The 8714-nt window shown below is 36.1% G+C and overlaps 1 pseudogene; it reads left to right on the top strand.

The window, feature by feature from the left end:
* The first annotated feature begins 372 nt into the window (after window positions 1–372).
* On the top strand, window positions 373–5942 carry LOC107136064 (annotated as a pseudogene).
* Window positions 5943–8714: the final 2772 nt, after the last annotated feature.

Below are 8714 nucleotides of genomic sequence, written 5' to 3'. Positions count from 1 at the left end.
CAGATTTGTTTTGTTGGATGAAAATCATGATAGCTGAGTCTTCATAGGATGCTGTTATCAACTTCAGTTCTGTTTTGTTTTGTGCAGACTTAATGAAGCAAATAAAGATTTACCAGTCCCCTGGACACTTTTTTATTCCTTAGCAAAGGAATTTAAATGTAACGATTGCTGATGAAGAATGACAGAACATTTTGGTTAGTGCACATAAAATTGTTGTTTATTCAGCTCATAACAAATACATTTTAAATTTAATTTCGAGTTTCCTCTTTCCTCTCCCTATGAACCTTTGCTTCGGAATGCTTCTCACGGCCAAAATGCTTTCCCAAATTGGATAGACACGCCATTGCTTCTGAGACCAAATTAGCCTCGGAGATGGGCTGCCTGGTGCTCACACTGTCAGCAGCACCAGGGTCCGCAGGCCAGTTGCCAGTTTGTAACAGTGTCCAGGGAGATATCAGCTTCCTAACTGATTTCCTCCCTCTTCCCAACCTAATTATTTGGAGACCTTCAAGCTTTCCAGAAATATCTGCAATTAGTCAGATGGTATCTAGGGCTTTGTTTAAAATTACAATAGAAAATTTATCAAGACCATTTGGTCTAATCTCGCTCATCATCTTCCCAGTGGAGTTTTCCTTTCCTCTCTGGAGATTAGAAATGAAACATCATGATTATTACATAGTTACAGAGAATAATAAAGATAATAATGCTTGAAATTACTATTATACCATTAAGAGGAATGATATGTGTAAAGATAATTCCTTGTAAGATGTAGTTAGATTTTCTTCCCCAGGCTCAAACAATGATTAGTTACTAGCTTCACAACCTCCCTTTGTTGATGGTTGTTTGAACCCTGATTTTGTAAACTGGAGGTCAATGAGTTTAATCTTCACTAGATTCTCAACCTACTCCGCATATTTAAATGTAGTAATTGTAGATTAAACAGCTGTTTTGAAATATTTACTATTATTAAAACTTGTTTCAAGAGAAATTGTAAATATATTTCCACATACAGGCACTAGTAATAGTAAGTGGTCCTGTTGTCCACTAACTCAGGCAAAGAATGGCATTTTCAAATGAAATGTAACCTCCCCATATGACTTGATTTGCCAGGATTTCTTTGTGTGGATTCATGTCTTTTCACATCTTAGGTTTTTCCATTTTCCAAATTATCTCAGTTTGGGGCAAGAATGATACTAGTCACAACCGAAGAGGCTGCTTTCAAAAGCAGGGCTCCCTTTCTATTGTCAGGTCAATGTGGTGCTGTAACTGTCTTTTTATCTAACTTCAAGAGCCTCCTTGTGTGAAGCTGTCTTGGTCCATCAGAAGGTGTATGAAGTTATCATTTCCTCTGGTCTCATGCATTTGTAGACTATGCAGCTTTTCATCAAACTGCAAATATATACAAGATGAATCTAAAATTTGTCCTGAGTGTTTAAGTCCATCACTGTAAAAATAAATGAAAATCCACCTATCTTTTCTGTGGAAAATTATGTTCTATTGAGTAACTATTAGCTCTTAAAAAAAAAGTGAATAAAATTTGCAAGTGTCATTTGTATGAGGAAAGGCACCTGAGGAGATCTGAAAGCAGTTCCTTATAGTCTTCCATGAACCTGCACTTGTTCAGTGTGCTCCAGCACTTTCTGGTTTCTAAATGGGATCTAGAGCTACTATTTGGTCACTCAGACATACTAATGGATTCATTTAAATGGGTCCCAGCTGCAGTCCATGAGTAATAACAGATTACCCCAGATACTTTTATTTACTCGATATTTAGCAGATGAGATTTGCGAAACACATTAAGTTATTAGTTACTGGGGACTTTTAAAGTCTTGTTTTTGACTAGTTGATGTGAAAGAGCATGTGACACAGCCAGTATGATAGAGTCCTAGGGTTATCCTGTTTATAATAAATTGGCTGAATTAAAAAAAAAATAAATGTAGTAATTGGTGCAAAACAGTTTTTCAGTAACTATTTTTGAATGAAATAATAAATGAATTAATAACAGGAAAATTTTTGAAGTAAACATATTATATTTTATTGTAGTAAATTTCTTTTCCAACTACTTTTACACTCTTTATGTCTATGCAGCAAATACTTGGTTAGCCAAATTTAGAAAGAGAAAAAATTCTACTTAGAATGAGTTTGATTTTTAGTTCTGCCATTTGCCATATTCTTTAGCAAGTCATAAACTGCACCAGTGAATTGGAATTTACAAATGCATATACACATTTCATTAAAGGTTTCTTTTAATGCAACATTAAATATAAGCTTGACAGCCTCTTAGTCTCCTATCCCCAACCTTATTTCCTTTTTTCATCTCCTCAGAGTCAGCCATTTCATGAATTTAATATGAACTCTTCCAGTTACAAATGTAGATGTACACATCAATGAAAAAATGCAATATTGCATACCTAAGACTTTTAAAAACTTATACAGAAGTTATCAAAGTGTACACGTTATCTTGAAGCTTGCTTTCCCCCTCACTATCAGAGTTTTCAAGATTTGTTCTTGAAACTACACACTATCATATATTGTTAATTTTTTTAATTCATGGGGAACAGCAGAGCATGGTTCTTAAAGAAATACAGACTTTGTAGCCAACTGAGTTTATACCTATTACTGTGGCACCTTGGGGAAATTCCTTATTCTCTCTGAGCCTCAGTTTCCTTATTTATAATATGAACACTATAATAGTATCACATCTATGGTGACATCAGCACTACTCTGATGAAAAAATAACTTATACCTACCCTAGGATAATGTCAGTACTTAGGAGGAACAACACACCTGTTGGTCTTACTGTTATTGTATATTTTTATTTTTATATTTTTTTAATTTGTAAAGAATTATTATTATAATAATATATTTTTATATTATTGTATATTTTTATTACTATATTTTTAGCTTTTTACACAGATACCTTTGTATTCATTTGTGGGCATCCTCCTCATTAGTATCTTAGACATTGCATTGCTGACTTATAGAGTTTATTTAGGATTTTTGATGATCCCGAATTGTTCTCTATATTGTTTGTGCTAATTTTTGTGTTTAAGGATTTCCATTTTTTTCTCTATCCTTACCGACTTGAAAATTGTAAAATTTCTTGTGAAATAAATTTCATTTTTGTTATTATTTTATTTTTTAATTACAGGTGAGGATGAACATATTTTTAAGTATCCTTTGGACATTCTTATTTCTTCTTTTATGAATTGTGAACTATGCTTTGCTTGATTCATGATCTAAGTTAACTGTCCTATAGGAAAAGATTATTCCTAAATAATTTATTGAGTCAATCCCATTGATATGCCACCTCCATCATATAAGTTTCCATAAATATACAGATACACAAATCTTTATTTATAGCTCACATTTTCTTCTTATTATTTGTCCTGTCACCAACGCTGTCTCCCCACCCAAACTCTGCCCCATAGTAGTTTTATGATAATTTAAAAAATTTTTTCCCCTTTGTTCTTTATTTTCAAATCTGCCTTGGCAATACTATATTTTTAGCTTTTTACATGGATTTGTAGACCTATGAGAAACCTTGTTAAGGGTTGGGGATATAGCTCAGGTGGTAGAGTGCTTGCCTCACATGCATAAGGCTCTGGGTTCAAACCCCAGCACCAAAAAAAAAAAAAAAAAAAAAAGGAGAAAGCTTGTTCAAATGTTTTCTTAAGTAGCACTTAATATTTATATTAATTTTGGGGAAATATATTCCATATTTGTGATTCCCCCTGCATTGCTATCCATTTATTCAGTTGATATACTTTAAGAGCATTTTGTAAATTTCTCCTGAATAATAAAATAGAAATGTGTGTGAACACACATTACAAAATGAAAAGATATATATGACTATATATATAATATATGTGACATTTTGTTTTTAAAAGAACTCAGTTTATCTACACTACACAGGAAAATTCTGGAAAATCTGATCTTATTTAACTGGATTGCCCTTTGTTCTCAGTGAAACTTTTATCAGCTCTTTGCCTAAATAATACAATTGTTTGACCTAAATTTTATTCCATTTTATTTTCTTGATCATATCTTAAAATAAAACTTATAGGTAGAGAATTATACAAGAAGTGTGCATTTTGAAAAGACCAAAGTAGGAAGTGAAAACACCTCAAAAAATCATATATCATCAAACTGGGACCAAATGCTAAAGGTCAACAGGGTTGTGATCTAAACTAATGGTCCAATGTGGACTCAGTGTGTTCACTTGCATTCCTCTCTTATAATTCCATGTTTGCTTCCATTCCACTTTTACTTCTCTTGATAGTCTGATAGATTTTTTTTAATTTGTAAAGAATTATGCTTGAGTAACTTTGGAATACAGAAGATCATTTAAAAGCATCATTCTCATCTTAATTAGAAGCTATCATGTATTAGTTAAATGGCAGAAAGACAATGAAAAAAAGAGCCTATATTTTAAAGACAAATATTGTAGATTTCAGCAAATACATTTTCTGGTTCTTATCTAATGAGACAGCTCATTGTAGTTCAACAATTTCTGCACAAGGTGCAGAGCAACTTACACAAAAGTGCTAGATATTAAACCTTTGCCTTGTGATTTTATACAATTTCCTGCTAGTGTGCCCTACAGAATTAGAACGTAGCAGAGAGTCAAGTTACTAGCTGAGATACTATAATGAAATGATTTATTGCTTAGGAACCTGAGCCTCAAGTTAAAATGTAAACTCTACCATCTTCTTACCCAGTTCATAAGAAATTTGTCCAAACAGATAATTCTGTTTTTTAAGCTAGGAACAATTTCTTATAAAATATGCATAAAACAAGTTATTTCAAATAATGATTGTCAGGATTAATATTCCAGAAACATATAGTCACTGTGTTGTATTAATTTTAATTTCCTCATTTTTATATATTTGTCTTTGTTTTATTTAATTGTCTCACTGTTATATTAGTCACTATCACAGAACTTTTCACACTACTCCCATCATTGTCTGCTTATTCTCATTTCCAAACTAAAATTTGTCTATTTGGTGAACAGGAATAAGTCTACAGTTATTATTTTGTTTTTCAGTGAAACAAAGTGTCTTGCATTTGAAAACATAGGTAGAAAGACTTAAAAGTCGGTGCCTGCAGGTCGATCCAAGGACTGTGTGGCAGCTGTAGCTGACAAGAACAGTGAAGCAGAGGACTGACAAGCCCACCAAGAAGGCCCAGGCCAGGCAGGAGGCACCCGGCGGCCGCTTTCCTCACTGCTGAGCCAAGAGCAGTTGGTCTGGTCCGCATCCAGAAAATCAAGGCCACGGCCCCAGCTTGCTGGGGGCGAGAGTTGGAAGAAGCACCTCAGTAGAGAGTTCGGGAAACTGTATTTTATAATGGATATGGTGCAGAAGAAAGAAAACATTACACTGTTTATCCTCCTCCACACCAAGTCTTCACGTGGACTCAAACATGTGACATAAGAGATGTGAAGGTTATCATCCTGGTACAAGATCCTTGTCATGGACCCCATCAAGCTCATGTGCTCTGCTTTAGCATCCAAAGATCTGTTCCACTTCTGCCTAGTTTGGACAACATTTATAAAGAGCTGTCTACGGACATAGATAGTTTTCATCTGGCCATGGAGATTTATCGGGATGTGCCAAACAAGGTGTCCTCTTGCTCAGTGATGTGCCAACTGCCCGGGTCCATCAAGCCAATTCGCCTAAGGAGAGAGTTTGGGAGCCGTTCACTGGTGCAGTCATGTACTGGCCTAATCAGAACTTGAATGGCTTCGTCTTCCTGCTCTGAGGCTCTTATGCTGGGAAGAAGGGCACTGCCATTGACAGAAAGGGGCATCATGCACTGCAGACTGCTCATCCCTCCCTGCTGTCTGTGTACCCAAGGTTCTTTGGGTGTAAACTTTTTCTAAAGCTAATGAGCTGTTGCAAAATTCTGGCAAGAAGCCCATCGACTGGAAGGGGCTGTGACCTTGCACTGAAGCGTGGGTCTCTTCTTCTCCAGGGAAGGTTTTTGAGAAGTGGCTGTTGAAGTATTTGTCAGTAATGAAGTCATTGAAAATTTACTTATTTTTAAGTGCCTTGCATAAGAGGAAAGAGCTTCTATTCAACAGCAAAGAACCAGGCTCTCCAGCCAGGGACAGCAGATATACACTTTGACCATTTCTGCATTTTAACCTTCCAAGCACAATAAGATAAGGGCCCAAGTAAGGCAAAGCTGGCTCAGCCTCAAATAAGCACACTTCTTGCAAGACAAATGAAATCAAATACTGAGTTCTCTCCAACTTCTTAACTCTGTAGATTCAGCAGGGAGAAAGGCACCTTTTTGTTAAAGCCAATGGTTTGGTGCTTGTTGCTAACATTTTAGATAGGTTAGATCTTAGGTTACAGTGCGTTTGGTTGTTTGGCTTAATAAAAGGCCCCTTGATCTTTGGAGGAACCTTCAGGCCATTTTCTGGAAGAATGTGGAGGACTTTTTTGTACATTTCTAGAAATCTGTCCCAGAAGCTAAGGATCAGTTTCCTGATTGTAGTAAAGGCAAGGATCCCTGAGGAGTTCCCCTCAGTGTGAGCCTCACAGACTGAACAAAGAAGCAGTGGACTCTTTGTTTTTGTTTCCTGGAGTGAGGTGAAGTTGAGCAGAGAAGAGGGCTCTGTTTTTTTTTTTTTTTTTTCATGCCGGATGGGGGATTTTCTCCTATGGTTATCAGTTGAAGTGTTTTAAGGAGGGACAGATCGCGAGATTCTATTTTTATGGACTGGAATCACTTGGATTTTTTTTCCTCTGCATCACTGGGGAATTTCACATTTTTGCAAAATATGCAGATACATATTTTTTTTTAAAGGACAATGTATATGGGTCTGGATTTCCATGGAGTGTTTGCTGTTAGCTGGGTTAAACAGTTAACCTTGCATAAGTTTGGAAATAAAAGATCATTGAAGTTTTGAAAAAAGGAAAATAAAGAAAAGACTTAATAGTCAAACTGTTGATCTTTCTGTGGCACATCAGAGTTCCAAGAGAAAAACACCTGAAGTTGTGGAATTAAAAGCCTCAGGAAGGCAGGGCCTCTGACTGAAGTGGCATATTGGCCTGTCCCTTGGTGGGTTCCTGCAGGAGAAAGACCCTGAGAGACCTGTGAGGCTGGAGTGTTTTGAACCTTAGAACCAAGCAAACAAGAAGGAAGACATCTCCAGAGAAATCACTGTGCTCACAGAGTATGTGACAAGAGTCTCAAAAATTTAACAAAAGATATCCAATACTCTGTCCAAAACATACATTCAAATATATTCAAAATATGTAAATACTGAAACTTGTAGTACTTTTCGTCATTTTTCTTTACATTAAGTCAAAAAAGAAAATAGAAAATAAGCCTCTGAAAGAGGCCCAACCTGACATGGGAAATAAAGAATATAAGAATATACAGCTTTAGTTGCTGTTGTTTCTGACTTTGACTCTTCCATTTCTCATTATACATAACCAATTTAGTTAAAATAATATATTTAAAATTTTAGTATATTTTGGACAGTTACCATTTCTTTACTCCCTAGGATGTTAAGATGTATGCATATAGGTGAGGGTAATGGATGCTGAGTGGAAACTTTGTGGTGTGGCACCACAGAAGCAAGGTAACTCCTGCCTCCTCACACACACTCATACATTCCCTTCACCTTTTCCCTCCATGCCCTTGCAACTTCTATTCTGTCCTTCAGGTTTGGTCACCACATCGATTTGGGATGAATGCTTTTGTCCTCCCCCAAATTACATGCTGAGACCCCCTAATACCAATGTGGTGGTAGGAGGAGATAAAGGCTTTGGGAGGTGTTTGATTTTGATGGGCCCAGAGGGTACAATCCTCATGATAGGATGGTACCATCCTTAGAAAAGGAGATCAGAGAGTTTGCTCCCTGCCCCATCATGTAAGAAGACAGCAAGAAAAATGTAGCCCAAGAAGAGAAGCCCACAGAATCTCAATGTGCTGGCATGTTGATCTTAGAATCCCAGGCATTAAAAGTTGAGAAATAAATATGTGGTGTTAAGCCCTGCAGTCTGTGGTGTTTTGTTATAGAAGAGAGAAGACACACTTGTCTTTTTTTTTTTTTTATCAAGCCACTTTCTGCTTTTTACTTCAAATTCCATCATCATCTCACTCTCTCCTTTTCTTTGTCTCCTGCTCTCTCTTCCTCTTGTGTGTGCATGTATAAAAAATTGCCAAACATTATTTTTGAACACAACTTATACAACAATGTTTTTAACTCTACAAGTTGCAACAAATATCAAAAGTAAGATATGGAAACAACCCCCCTTACTCTCATGTCATGAGTAAGCACTGATAATGTAGAATATTTATCTAATAATATAGAATATTTCCTTCCAGTCCTTTTTCTATAACAGCACCATCTCTAGTTCTTGCAGTCATTGTAATCCTCGCCTAATGTTTGCATAGGCAATCTCAAACTAACAAATGATTTGGCAGCATACTAATGAAGCTTAAACTTCAGGGCCACTTGCTTGCACGGCCTTCTTCCAAAAATGGTGAGTTACCATTCAGAATGATGCTAGCCTGACGCTTAGCATAGATTGCTTTTACAATATTGAGGTATGTTCCTGTTATCCCTAGTTTTTCTAGAGTTTTGAACATAAAGGGATGCTGTACTTTGTCGAATGCTTTTTCCGCATCTATCGAGATGATCATATGGTTCTTATTTTTAAGTCTATTGATGTGGTGAATAACATTTATTGATT

The sequence above is a fragment of the Marmota marmota genome, unplaced genomic scaffold (genome assembly GCF_001458135.2).
Source record: "Marmota marmota marmota unplaced genomic scaffold, marMar, whole genome shotgun sequence".
Taxonomy (NCBI): domain Eukaryota; kingdom Metazoa; phylum Chordata; class Mammalia; order Rodentia; family Sciuridae; genus Marmota; species Marmota marmota.
This window is presented reverse-complemented; position numbering and strand designations above follow the sequence as displayed.